We start from the raw sequence: 15,267 nt of genomic DNA, 5'->3' as shown, positions 1-15,267 counted from the left end.
CAGAACCAGATCTAACATATACAATAATCGATCATGAAAAAGTAAATCTTGCAAGTCAAATGGTGAAAATACAGTACATCCTGATTCCAACAAGAAAGATAACACACGTGCTACTTTAAACTAAAACCTAAACAAGGGTAGTCTAGATAACAGGTTAACAATTAATAGATATATGGACATATATGTTAGAGATATTAGTTATGTTACTCTAAGGGTATTTTAGTAATTTATCTTGTTATATTTTAGTTATAATATCTAAGGATAATTTAGTAATTTATCATGTTATGTTTTATTTTTCCCATTTTCCTCCTTAGGGAGGTATGTGTAATTCCCCCCTTATGGAGGTATGTATAATTGATTGTAAATATAATAGTGAAGTAATATGTTGGTGTTAGGGAGACTTTACTCACAACACACATATTCTACCATCACTACTCTTACTCTTCTTCTTCTTCTTCCTCTCCAATACTTTTCTTCTTCTTCTTCTTCTCTATTTCTCTCTTTCTTCCTTAGTTAATCATAAACCTTACATTCTAACTTGGTATCAAAGCTCAAGACCTTGGTTTGAGAGTCGGATTATAAGTTTTCTCTTTTTATTTCCTGTCTTTGGAACCCTTGGTTACAAAGGGCTTCCAAGGAAGAGATCATTATGTGAAAAGACTTGAATCCTTTATGAGATGAACTTGAAAGAAGGTCAAAGCAAGCCTAAGAGGAGTTTTTAGAAGGATTGAAGTTGTTGGGAGCTCATAGCAACCAATTTCTAGGCAACCCATTGTTACCGCTAGCTCCTCTTTGAGAACCACCTTTCTCTCTCATCCTGCCACCATTGGGGATGGTGCATACCCCATTTGGATCGCCCAAGGCTCCTTTACAGGCCCCTAAGCTCTCAGTCGTAAGGGGAGAGAGGTGTGAGCTCACAACCTCTTTTTCTCCTAGTTTACAAGTACCACCTCCCCTTATTTTTTTCCCTATTGGCTTCCAAAGTTGTTTTTATGGTGGATTTCGGCTATATTAGACTTTGAGATGTATTTGTTGGGTCTCGTGAAGTGTTATGACCTATCTTGCTTCTCATAAAGTATGCCTTGATCTGGTTTTCCTTTGGTAATATGTTTCTTCCCTTTGTGGGATTTATCACTAAGTATATGGGAAGAAAATTTTTTTGGGTAGTGTGTGTAGTCCAAATTGTGTTTGTGACTCCTTATCCATAATATGTCTGAAGATAGGGGACTTGGAGCCCACTTTGGTGATGTTTCAACCAGTGTATCGAGTAGTGCTCCTCCTACTTCTATGGTTTTGATAACCCACATACTTAGATCTCCATTGTGAAGTTGGACAACACCAACTATTTAAATTGGGCTCATTCTGTGAAGCTGTCCTTGTAGAGTAGGGAAGAGCTAGGGTATGTTATAAGTACTATTAAGGCTCCTAACCCAAGTGATCCATCATATCCAAAATAGGAGACTGAAAACTCCACTGTTATGACATGGCTGATTTTTTCTATGAAATCTGAGATTGGAAGAAGGTGTATGATGAAAGAAACTGCCAAGGATATTTGGGATAGTGTTACTAAAACTTTTGATCATGTGGGTGACTCGGCCAAAGTTTATCAACTACTTCAAAAGGTCATTGGCTTGAAGCAAAGGGATAGGACCATTTTTTAGTACTACAACACTGTCATTAGTCTCTGGGAGGAGTATGATCACTATAGGGACCTCCCACTTCCAATCCAGAGGATGAAGATAAGGTTTATCAAACACTTAAAAAGGAATGGATTCTTATTTTGCTTGGTCGGTTGAATCTCGAGTATGAGCCAATCCGAATACAAATATTAGGCATGTCTCATCTTCCATCCCTTGATGAAGTATGTAGCTTTTTACAGAGTGAGGAGACCCGACAGGTGGCCATGGAGCCTACCCCTTCTCTTGAATGGTCAACTCTTACTACTAGCTCTCAGAGAGATTAATGTGGTGGTGGCCGACGCCAAGGCCCACCTCATGGAGATAGACAATGTAATCATTGTGAAAAGTCTGGGCACACGAAAGAGAGATGCTGGGATTTTCATGGTCATCCTCCTGGCATGCATGGTGATTGTGGTGCTCGTGGTGGACGTAGTGGGGGAGCTAGAGCCCATCGTGTTCAGGCTAAGCATGCTAATACAGGTTCTGCTCCTAGTACACAGGCAGAGCATAGTTCCCTTACAAGGGAGGATATTGCAGCATTCTATAGGGTTATGTCTCAACTGGGAGGCTCATCATCTTCTTCACTTACAGTGCCAGATTTCTCAGCTTTCGCCTTGTAGGTTTCCTCGTCTGCCCCTTCCACAGCTCTATCTTGGGTTATTAATTCTAGTGCTACAGATCATATGACTAGTACGTCCCATTATTATGATACTTACTCTATTTGTTTAGGTAGAGATAAAGTTAGGGTGGCCGATGGCTCCCTCTCCTTTATTTCTGGTAAAGGTAGCATTCCTATTACATATTTCATTTCCCTTGGTTTTGTTCTTTATGTCCCTAACCTTGCCACTAATCTTTTATATGAGTCACCTAACAAAATCCCTAAACTGTTGTGTCACTTTTTTTTCCTTCTTTTTATCTCTTTCAAGATTTGGTGACAAAGAGGATTATTGGCAATGGCATAAGGAGAAAGGATTCTACCTACTTGAACCTCAATCACTTTTTTTGGCTATAGCTTAGTCTTATGTGTGTGGACGTAATGATAGCAATTCTACTGATTCTATGATGTTGTGGCACCAACATTTAGGATATCCATCTTTTGTTGTTATAAGGAAATAGTTACCTCATTTATTTACTTCTTTACCTAGTTTTTATGTCTTTCATTGTGAACCATGTATTTTTACCAAACATTGTCGTTCTTCGTATCCCTATCATGGTAATTAATCTACTATTCCTTTCCACATTGTGCACTATGATGTTTGAGGGTCATCTACTACGACTTCTTTACTTGATTTTCATCACTTTATTTTATTTCTTAATAATTTTTCCCATGCTACTTAGACTGTTTTGATGAAGCACAAGAGTGATGTGTATGATATATGATGCCTTTAAAATTTTTTATCATATGATATTTATGCAGTTTGACACCAAAATTAAAATTGTTTGGTCTGAAAAAGGGGGGAGTATATGTATGGTGGTCTTTAAGACTTTTTTTTACTAATCATGGCATTATCCATCAGCTAGCTTGTGTTGACACACCCCAACAAAATAGGGTAGCTGAGAGGAAAACCCGCCATTTGTTGGAGGTCAATAGGAGTCTTCATGCATGTTCCTAAAACTATTGGTCTGATGCTCTCCTTACTACTACTTTTTTTGTCAACCGTATGCCCACACAAATCCCTTGGACACCTCATCTTTTCAATTTTCTTCTTTCTCTCCCCCCCCCCAAAAAGTGTTTGGGTGTATCTGTTATGTCCATGTTTTTGTTTTTTGGTGAATAAATAATTCATTACCAAAAGAAGAAAAAAGAAAAATGCAACCCCTAAAAAGGGGAGGGAGAGGGAAGCATGCAAGGTCAAGGAGAATTACTAGTCCTAGTGATGGAGTTTGGGAGCTCCCAGAAGTTTACAATATGACAATTTCTAGGGCAGGAATTACAAGTGGCCGCACACCAAGAGACTTTTGCTTTGACATCAAAGAAGATGGAGCTTCAAATCTTATCAAGAGAGTGAGAGTTGGGTGTCCATTTCCTATAATTCCTTTCCATCCAAATCTGGTTTATCGTAGCATAGAAGGTAAGTCTTCCCATAGTGTCATAGATCATATTTCCATGAAATGTCATATCCATCTAAATCCATTCACAGTGGAATGAAAGGATTGCCCTTTCGGATGGCCAGCATTTGTGAAGAATCCATTTCCAAATGGATGATGAATGAAGAGATACTGAAAGCAAAGAAGAGGTGCTCAATAATCTCCGTCTCCATGCCACATTGGGTGCACAATGGATCTGCTGGAATGCCTCTTTGAATGAGGAAGTAGTTTGTGAGCAAGGACTTAGTAAAAGCTCTCTAAGCCGTGAAGTCAGGGAATGTGATGCTTAAACCAAATGAGGCAGTGCCATGGAGAGGTCGGGTCATGATTCCTAACAAACTCCTAATCTGCCTTAGGGGAGAAGGTCATAGTAGACGAAGGCTTCTAGAGAATGGTGTCCAGTCTAAGTTGCTGGGATGACCGACAAAGAATTCCAAATATCCACTAACTGAGTTATAGAATGGGTCATAGGGGACCAGTCGTCTGAAGATCAGATATCTGCTATAAGGGAAATTTTTGAGAGGCTTGAGTCATAAATCCTTCTGGCATTTAAAATGTGATACAAGATTCCCATGGGGTGCCAGGGATCGTGCCAAAGAAAGCTGCTGGATCCATTGCCAATTTGAGATGAAATAGTAGGAGTTATGGTTGGTCTAATGGCAATAATTTTATGCCAAACCCATGATGCATCTACTAGATTTTTCATAGTCCAATAGGTATCCTCTTTGAGGGGGTTTAAATAGATCCAATCAACCCAGATACTCTTCTTTTTGGTGATGATCTTCCAAGCTAATTTTATGATACAATCCAAATTCACATCCTTGATCCTTCTCAAACCAAGCCCTCCTTCTGATTTGGGAAGAAAAACAATCATCCAACTAATGGGACGAAGATATATGGAATGCTCAGACCCTTTCCATAGGAAGGATGCAAAAATGGATTACAGTTTGGAGATGATGGCTTCTAACAAACCATAGATATTTGACCAATAGATGTAGGAGGCCTGAAGGACCAATTGAATGAGCTCAAGGCGACCAACAAAAGAGAGGATCTTCCCTTTCCAGAGCTAGAGCTACTTCCTGATGAGGTCAAGCATAGGAGAGCAATGATGAGCAGTGAACCTAGCAGGAATAAGAGGAAGCCTAAGGTATTTCACTGGAATATGCCCCTTAGTGAAGCCAGTTTGCTCTAGAAGGGAGGCTTTGGCCCCTTTAGTAATCCCAGCCAAGAAGATAAGGGATTTTTCTAGATTGATACGAAGCCCCGACATTGTAGCAAATTTAGACAGATAGAGCATGATGTTTCCAAGGGAGCTAGAATCAGCTTTGGAGAATATTTTCAAGTCATCTGCAAAAGCAAGGTGACTGATCTTGATGGCCTTACATTTAGGGATGGCAGAGATGAGGTTCGAGTCTGTGGCCAGCTGAAGGCTTCTTGAGAGAGCTTCCAAAGCAAGGCAAAATATATATGGAGATAGCGGGCAGCCCTGTCTAATGCCCACAGAAGAAGAGAAATAACCACCCGAACTTCCATTAACCAAAACAAGAATTGAGGGGAGGCAATGCAGTGATGAATCTAATTTGTGAAGACTGTAGGGAACCCAATATTGTTGAAGACCGAAATAATGTAGTCCTATCTTAGGGAGTCAAAAGCCTTGTGAATGTCTATCTTCAAATGGGTCGTAGAAGAATGAGATTTCCTGTTAAATCCTCTTAACTATTTTATGGCAAAAGAGAATGTTATCCCCAATACTTCTCCATGGAATGAAGGCCGATTGGTTTTTGCTGACAAGAGAGCCCACCACCATCTTTATTCTGTTAGCAAGTATTTTTGTTATAAATTTATATAGAAGATTACTAAGAGAGATTGGCATGAAGTTCATCATCTCATCAGCACCCTCTTTCTTTGGAATGAGACAAAGAAATGTGTGGATAACTCCTTTAATTTGACTAGGATTAAAGAAGAAGCTTTTGATTACATTTATCATACCCACTTTAATAAGATCCCAAGAGGATGTAAGGAAACCCATGCTAAATCTGTCGAGGCCTAGAGCCTTGTTTGCCTTATGGGAGAGAATGGCAGTGGTGATCTCATCATCAGTGGGAATAGCCATAATAGGACCAGCAAGGTTGTCAGGGATGAATTTGTTTAGGAGGTCACCCGGGATGGGGAAGGGGAGGGTTGGATCCATCTGAAGTAGATTCTTAATGAAGTCAACTACAACACCTTTTATCTCATCAACTTTATGAACCTACCTGCCATCCAGAGTAGTCAGCTTAGTGATGGAGTTGATGTTGGTCCTAGCTTTCACAGACCTATGGAAGTATGCAGTGTTAGAATCTCCAAGCTCAAGCCAATTAATATGAGATTTCTACCTTAAGAAGCTCTCCTCTTGAGCTAGAAGGGTAGAGAGGTTGGTTGTCACAGCCTTCTCCTCATTAGCTAAGGAAGTGTTGAGATGGTCATACTGAAGTTGGCACTGGATGGAGGATAACTTATTCCTACAATCAATGACTTGAGAAGAGATATTCCCAAAGGAGCTAGTATTCCAAGCTTTAAGGACTCATTTGACATTCTTTAATTTTCTAGCCAAGGCAATAAGAGGGGGGGAGAAGGCATGGATAGGCTTCAACCTTCTTCCCTCTTCCTTCTCTTCTTCTTCCTTTTTCCTCCCTTTTACTCCCGTCACCAGACTATTTTTGAAATCATAAATGGGAGAGAGAAGTAAATGCTATTTATACCTTAGCTCATAAATGTCTTCCAAGGTCTGTTTGGTTTTGCCTCTTTATGGACCAAAATGCATTAAAGCACGATAGTGGCCAAAATAGCTGACATTATTGGGCATACAAGACCTCATTGCAATAAGGAGTCTGAAATACATGTGCTTACCTAAGTTGGGCTAGCTGGGGTCGACATTACCTATACAAGTGGGTCACACTGGTGTAGGGGTGTCAATTCGTGGCACGACCCGATGAAACCGATTGAAACTAACTGTTTATAGATCGGCCTGGCCTGGCCCATTTCTTAAACGTGTTGGGCTTGCGCCCATCCTGTTTACAAACGGTTAGTCTCAGTCCTTATACTTGGACCGTCGGGCACCCAACCGAGACCGGTCTATTTTGCACCGGCTTGACCCGACCCAATTGTAGGATACCTATTTTACCCCCATATGAAAGAGTTAAAAATAAAAAATAAACAAAGAAACCAAAAAGGTAAAAAGGCAAAACCCTAGTCCATAGTCGGTTTCCTTCTTTAACCTTCCTCTTCATTTGACACTGCGCCTCGCCTGCCGCTGTGTTTCTCCATTGTCACCTATTCGCCAGTCGCCAAGGCCAAGCAATCTTCATTTTTATTTAGCCAATAGTCGACTATTGTTGGAGGTTGTGTTTCACCATTGTCGCCAACTCCAAGCACTCTTCGTAACAATTTGGCCGACTGTTGCAGTACCGCGGCTGTGTTTCTCTATTGTTGCCAAGCATTTCTTCACTGTCTACAAGGGGAAAAGTGAAACTTGGTTAGTGCTACCTTTCTAGGTACGTTTTTACTTGGATCTTCCATTTTCATTATCCTGTTCCTTGATTTTGTTGTTTTTGTATCTATATAAAACCAATATTGCTTAAATGAAAAGATCGACTAACTACATCAATTCTGGAATGGTATTGGATTCTCTTCTACATCTTTTTCCTTTCTGCTTCACCTTCAATGCATGGTTTCAATTTCATCGCCTGCCATCTAAACGAAATTGAGGTGCTTAAGTTAAGCGATTCCAAACTAAAACTCTCTGGACCCAATCTTGATCTCCTGCCGCCACCACCTGTTGAGTCCTCTCCCATCATCCGGGGTTGTTCTCAAGGTGTATCTGCACCTATTGGTGGCGTCGAGAGTCGAGACTCAAGAGAGAGGGTTATGGACTCCATCCAAGTGATATAGGAAAAGGAGAAGAAGGGAAAGAAATTAAAACCGATGGAAGAAACTTCAGAAAGATAAGCATATACCAACAAACCCACCATTGAAATTGCCAACTGAATGAAAAAATTATAAACTACTGCTCCTTGCGGCTGCATTCGAGTTCCAAAATAAGTATTATAATGATATAGTTACCAAGAAGGGTAGATAATATTTTACTATGTTAAAGACAAGCAACATTATGGAGGATGCAGACCCATCCTTAAAACTTGACTAGTGAAGCATAAGGTAGTACCTGGCAACTAAGAACACGATGCAGAAGCTGTTGCAACACTGGCAACTGTTCAAGCAATTCGGTAGTGTTCAGTTGGATAGGTATTTTGGTTTAACAAACCATAATTATACCATTTATTTGCCACGATTTAAAATGCTATAAAGGAATAATCATGATCCAAATTAAAAGTTTGGTATTTAAAACTTGATGGCTGAATGTGAATTGTATCTTTCTAGTTGGTAACACAATATATAGGATGTCTTGACAATTTGGCCACTTTATTGTCCATCACGGCATCGTTACTCAGTCATTTTAAAGAAGGCTTGTTTAAAAACCTGTTATGCCCGTTTAACATTAAACATGTCCGTGGCCCGATTAAGGCTTATTTTAGTAGCCTGATTATAGCCCAAGACCGACCGACCGAATATAAAGTGTACCATGCCCTCACTAACTAAGCCCAATTAGTTAAATGGGTGAACACGGTGCAGCCTTTAAAAGTCTTCAAGCCCGATTAAGCCTGATTGAAATCGGATCGGCCTGACCAGTTGACACCCCTACACTAGTGGGTCTCGCTCCAACCAGTGACACCCACCAACTGGCCAAAACAAAGCCAACCTTGCTATACTATTGAGAAAAGCAAAATCTTACGCGTACCTCACTCTCGTCACATGTTGTGGAGTAAGTTCTCATCATTCCTCATAACGACATACCTTTCCTATTCATATATGGCTTTGTGATACGTGCAAGGGCATGACTTAGGCATGAAAACCACCTTAGGTACAGGCTCAATCTTGTCCGGCTACCCCACATTCGATGTCACCCATACTATCATGTACCATAGGGCATCAGCATCGACCTTTTCTGGTTCAGACCCTGTAAGACCAAACCGAACCAACCAGTCAATAAACCAGGTTTAAAGAGCAGGGCTCTACAATATCCTATTGCTTTTAGGAAGGGAAAGAGAGCTTGTATTAATACTATCTAGTTTGTTTCTTATGACTTTCTCTCCCCTACAGGTGTTGCATTTACTATTGCTCTCTCATCTGCTTCTATTCCCAAGACTGTTTCTGAAGTTATGTCTGACCCTAAGTGGAAGCAAGCCATGATGGTCCTGGAGAAAAATTATACCTGAAAATTGGTTAACCTTCTAAGGGGGAGAACTCTAGTTGGATAAAGGTGGGTCTACACAATCAAGTACCAGTCAGATGGTACTATAGAGAGGTACAAGGCAAGGCTAGTGGAAAAAGGATATAGTCAAGTGTATGAGACTGACAATCAGGAGACATTTGCTCATGTGGCTAAGCATAACACCATAAGGGTTCTTTTATCTCTGGCAGCTAATAAGGATTGGCCATTGTATCAATTAGATGTGAAGAATACCTTCCTACATGGCGACTTAGAATAGGAGGTGTATATGCAAACTCTTCCCGTCTTTAAGTTCCCTTCAGCAACAGGAAAGGTGTACAATCTCAAAAAGGCTCTGTATGGTTATAAACAATCTTCAAAGACCTAGTTTAAAAGGTTCAGATAGACCATCCTAAAGAATGGTTACTCCCAAAGTCAAGCAGACCACATTGTTCATTAAGCGTGCTAATAGCACCATTAGAGCTCTGATTGTCTTTGTTGATGACATTGTGGTAACTGGAGATGACAAAGTTGAGATAGCCAATCTAAATAACTACTTAGCTCAATAGTTTGAAATTAAGGATCCAGGACGCTTAAAGTATTTCCAGGGGATTGAAGTGTCTAGATCCAAGAAGGGCATAAATATATGTCAAAGGAATTTTATTCTAGACCTATTGAAAGAAACGGGAATGTTAGGCTACAAACTTACAAGTTCTCCTATTGAGCATAATCACAAGCTGGGGGGAGATGTTGGCCTTCTCTTGTTGATGCAGGGAAACATCAGAGGCTAGTTGGGAAGCATATCTATTTGTTCTTGACTCATCCAGACATTACTTATGCCATGGGGGTGGTGAGTCAGTTTATGCATCTCCCAAGAGTGAGCACTTAGATGCGGTTTACCGTATTCTCCGGGACTTGAAGTCCTCTCCAGGAAAATGACCACTTTTTGACAAGCATAACCACATAGTATAGAAGGCTTCACTGATGAAGATTGGGCAAGCTTAGTCTCTGATATAAGATCTACATCAGGCAATTGCTCATTTGTAAATGAAAACCTAATTACATAGCGAAGCAAGAAACAATATGTGTTGGCTCGGTCTAGTGCAAAGGTAGAATTTAGAGCCATGGCTTATAAAGTGTGTGAGTGTCTCTGGTTGAGAAGGGTGGTCCAAGAGTTGGGATTTGATACTGATGCACCTATAAGACTTTATTATGATAACAAGGCTATCATAAGTATAGTCCACAACCCCGTGCAATATGACAGGACAAAGCACATAGAGGTGGACAAACACTTCATTAAAGAGAAGATTGACATTAGCTACATATGCACACCTTTTGTGTGGACTAGATATCAACTAGCTGATATCTTCACAAAGGGTCTTCCTCATCATCAGTTCAGTTTTATTCTGTCCAAACTGGGAATGCATGATATTTATTCTCCAGCTTGAGGGGGAGTGTTAGAGATATTAGTTATGTTACTCTACGGGTAGTTTAGAAATTTTTCATGTTATATTTTAGCTATGTTACTCTAAGGGTAGTTTAGTAATTTGTTATGTTATGTTTTATTTTTTCCTTTTTCCTCCTTAGGGAGGTATGTGTAATTCCCTCCTTAGGGAGGTATATGTAATTGCTTGTAAATATGTTAGTCAAGTAATATATTGGTGTTAGTGAAACTTTACTCACAACACACATATTCTACCATCGCTTGTCATCTTCTTCTTCTTCCTCCTCCCCAACCCTTTTCCTCTTCTTCTTCTCTCTTTCTCTCTGTCTTCCTTGGTTAATCACAAACCTTATATTCTAACTATAAATTGTGGACGAAGATAAGACACATTCTACTTTATACTAAAACCTAAACAGGTAGGCAAGATAATAGGTTACCAATCAATAGATATGTGTGCATATATTGTGGACATAAAAGAGGGGTGTAAGAGAAGTCCCTTACTACCTTGAGGGCTCCATCCCCTTTCAGGACCCAATTTGTTTAAACCGAGATATCAGACCCCTCTGGAGCATTGAGTTGTCCTATACATTGTTGAGGAGTCTAGGACATACCGGAGAAGATTAGAGCATATTGGCGCAGCTTGAACTAGGGATAACAGATAGCAGTTATGCTAGGCAAGGATCCGAAATTAGTGTTGGGGATAAGGATAGGTCGAGAGACAATGCTAGTTTACAGGAGAGAGGACTAGAGATGAAAACTAAAGGGGAACTATATAAGGGGAGGCCGTTAGGGTCGAAAGGAGAAAATCGAAGGTACTATAATGTAGGGAAAGTTAACAGAGACAATCGAGTGGTAGAATTTTTCCTAGTGTGAAAATTTGCAATATTATAGTGTCAAGAATAATGAAAAATCTCAAGTGGTCGAGCCAGAATGGGAAAAAGGAGGTCATGCGAGAGAGATCGAGGATAAGGAGAGAAAATTGGGGGCTAGGAAAGTTACTAGTGTCTAGTGGGAGATAAAATCAAGAGAATTTTTTAAAGGTTGTGCAAGAGAAATCAAGGTAGAGAGAAAATGGGACCTAGGATAGTTATTAGTGGGAGAGAAAATCAAAAGAATTCTTGCTAGGTCATGCGAGAGGGAGAGAAAATCGATGGCTGGGATAGTTATAAGTGGGAGAGAAAATTGCATGAAGTCATGATCAGTCATGTGAGAGAGATCGAGAGAAGAGAGAGAATTGAGAAAGAGGTTAGGGGTAGAGAAGGAGAGAGAAAATCGGTGTTGGGATAGTTATTGTGAGAGAAAAAATCATGAGAATTTTTGCTAAGTCGTGCAAGAGGGAGAAAATTAGGGGCTGGTATAGTTATTAGTGGGAGAGAAAATCGGGACAAGTCATGCTAGGTCATTCAAGAGAGATTCAAGAAAAGAGTCGGGGTTAAAGAGGAGAGAAAATTGGAGGCTTGGATAGTTATTGGTGGGAGAGAAAATAGTAGAATTTTTTTCTAGGTTGTGTAAGAGAGATCGAGGGAGAGAAAATCAGGTGCTAGGATAGTTATTAGTAGGAGAGAAAATCTGGAGAATTTCTCTAGGTTGTACAAGAGGTAGAGAAAATTGGGGGCTAGGGTAGTTATTTTTTTCTGGATGAATAAAAAATTCATTACCAAAGAGAAGAAAATGGGGAGAAGTTATGCTTGGTTATGCCAGAGAGATCAAGAGAACAAAGAGATTCAAGAAAGGGTTGGGTGTAGTGGGAGAGAAAATTAGGAGAATTTTCGCTACATCGTGCCAGATAGATCAACGAAGAGAAAAATTAAGAGAAAATTTTATTTTGCTCATGCGAGAAAGGGAGAGAACATCGGGGGTTGGGATGGTTATTAATGGGAGAGAAAATATAGAGAAGTGATGCTAGGTCGTGCGAGAGAGATTTGAGAAAAAGGTTGGTTGTAATGAAGGAAAGAAAATCGGTGGCTAGGATAATTATTAGTGGGAGAGAAAATGGGAGAATTTTTTTTAGACTATGAGAGAGATCGAGGTGGAGGAAATCGGGGCTCGTATAAGCAATAGTTGGTGAGAAAAATAAGAAGTCATGAGAAAGAGATTAAGAGAACAGAGAGATTCGAGAAAGGATTTGCATAGAGCAGAGAGAAATAGGGGTTGGGATAACTATTAGTGGTAGAGAAAATCAGGAGATTTTTTGCTATCTCGTGTGAAAGAAATCGATGGAGAGAGAAAATTGGGTCCTAAGGTAGTTATTAGTTGGAGAGAAAATCGGGAGAATTTTACTAAGTCATACAAGAGAGGGAGAGAAAAACCAGGTTTGGGATAGTTATTAATGTGAGAGAAATAGGGACAAGTCACACTAGATCATGCGAGATATCGAGAGATGTGAGTGAGATTCGAGAAAGGGGTTGGTGGTAGAGAAAGAGAGAAATTTGGGGGCTAGAATAGTTATTAGTGGGACAAAAAATAGGGAGGATTTTTTCTAAGTCATGAAAGAGATATCAAGGGAGAGAGAAAACAGGTTCCTGGGATAGATATTAGTGGGAGAGAATATCGAGAGAAATTTTGTTAGATCATGTGAGAGGAAGAAAATCAGTGGTTCGGATAATTATTAGTGTGAGATAAAATCGAGAGAAGTCATACTAAGTCATACAAAAGAGATCGGGAGAAGTGAGATTTGAGAAAGGAGTCGGAGTAGAGAAGGAGAGAGAAAATCGGTGTTGGGATAGTAATTACTAGGAGAAAAAATGAGAAAGTTTTGCTAGGTCATGCGAGAGGGAGAGAAAATTGAGAGAAGTTATGCTAGGACATACGAAAGAGATCGGGAAAAGAGAGAGATTTGAGGACGGTTCTGAGGGTAGAGAAAAGAGAGAGAAAATCGAGGTCTGGGATAGTTATTAGTAGGAGAGAAAATTAGGAGAATATTTGTTATGTCGTGCAAGAGAGATCAAAGGAGAGAAATAATACAGAGAATTTTTTATAAGTTAAGCAAAAGGAGGAGAAAATCGGGGGCTAGGATAGTTATTAGTGAGAGAAAATTGGGAGAAGTCATGCTAGGTTATGTGAGAGATATTGGGAGGAGAGAGATTCGAAAAAGGGGTCAGGGGCAAAGGAGATCAAATCGGGGGCTAGGATAGTAATTTGAGGGAGAAAAAATGAGAGAATTTTTCTAAGTCATGCGAGAGTGATTGAGGGTGAGAAAATCGGGTGCTAGGATAGTTATTAGTGGGAGAAAAAATCAAGAGAACTTTTGTTAGGTCGTGTGGGAGGGAGAGAAAATCAGGGGCTAGGCTAGTTATTAATTGGAGAGAAAATGGAGAGAAGTAATGCTAGGTCATAAAAGACAGATCAAGAGAATAGAGAGATTCGAGAAAGGGTTGGGGATAGAGGAAAGAGAAATCAAAGGCTGGTATAGTTATTAGTGGGATAGAAAATTAGGAGATCTTTTGCCAGATCATGAAAGAGAGATGGAGGGAGAGAATTGGTGTTGGGACAGTTGTTTGGAGAAAGAAAATCAAGAGAGGTCATGTTGCTGAGTCATACGAGAGAGATTTGAGTAGGGGGTTGGGGGTAGAGAAGGAGAGCAAAAATCGGGTGATGGGATCCCCCATCAATCAATCGGTACTAGTTGATGGAATGGAAATTCCCATATTTATTCAATAAGAAATGGGAAAAAAAAAAAGGAAAGCAAAAGAAATAAAGATCTATATTGGGGATTAGATTAATGCATGTATTTTATTTATTCGGAGCTATTAGTTATTAATGGGAGAGAAAATCAGAATAATTTTTGCTAGGTCGTGTGGGAGATTCAAGAAACGGGTTGGTGGTAGAGAAGGAGATAGAAAATTGGGAGCTGGAACTATTATTAGAGGGAGAGAAAATTGGGAGAATTTTTTCTTAGGTCATGCGAGAGAGATCTAAGGAGAGAGAAAATCAGGTCCCAGGATAGTTATAAATGGGAGAGAAAATCGAGAGAATTTTTGTTAGGTCGTGTGAGAGGGAGAAAATCAGGGGTTGGGACAATTATTAGTAGGAGAGAAAATTGAGAAAAGTAGGGATAAGAGAGAGATCCAAGAAAGGCATCGAGGGTAGAGAAATAGAGAGAAAATCGAGTGTTGCGATAGTTATTAGTGAGAGCGAAAATCAGGAGAATTTTTGCTAGGTCGTACGAGAAGGAGAGAAAATCGAAGCTGGAATGGTGATTAGTGGGAGATAAAAATTGCATGAAGCCATGCTAGGTCGTGAGAGAGAGAGAGAGAGAGAGAGAGAGAGAGAGAGAGAGAGAGAGAGAGAGAGAGAGAGAAAGGGGTTGGGAGTAAAGGAGATAAAATCTGGGTTAGGATAGTTATTAGTGTTATTAGTGGAAAGAATCGGGAGAATTTTTACTAGGTCATGCAAGAGAGATCGAGGGAGAGAGAAAATTAGAAGAATTTTTTCTAAGTCATGCGAGAGGGAGAAAATTGGGGGCTAGGATAGTCAATAGTGGAAGAGAAAATTGGGAGAAGTCATGCTAGGTCGTGCGAAAGAAATTTGAGAAAATGGTCGAGGATAAAGAGGAGAGAAAAATGGGGTTGGGATAGTTATTAGCGGGAAAGAAAATCAGGAGAATTTAAGCTAAGTAGTGATAGAGAGATTGAGGGAGAGAGAAATTAGTTCATGGGATAGATATTAGTGGAAAAAAAAAATTGAGAGAATTTTTGCTAGGTGGTGTGAGGGAGAAATCAGGGGTTCGGGCAGTTTTTTTTTTTTTTTTT

Source organism: Macadamia integrifolia, chromosome 9, assembly GCF_013358625.1.
Source record: "Macadamia integrifolia cultivar HAES 741 chromosome 9, SCU_Mint_v3, whole genome shotgun sequence".
Lineage (NCBI taxonomy): Eukaryota > Viridiplantae > Streptophyta > Magnoliopsida > Proteales > Proteaceae > Macadamia > Macadamia integrifolia.
Note: the sequence above shows the minus strand (reverse complement) of the source record.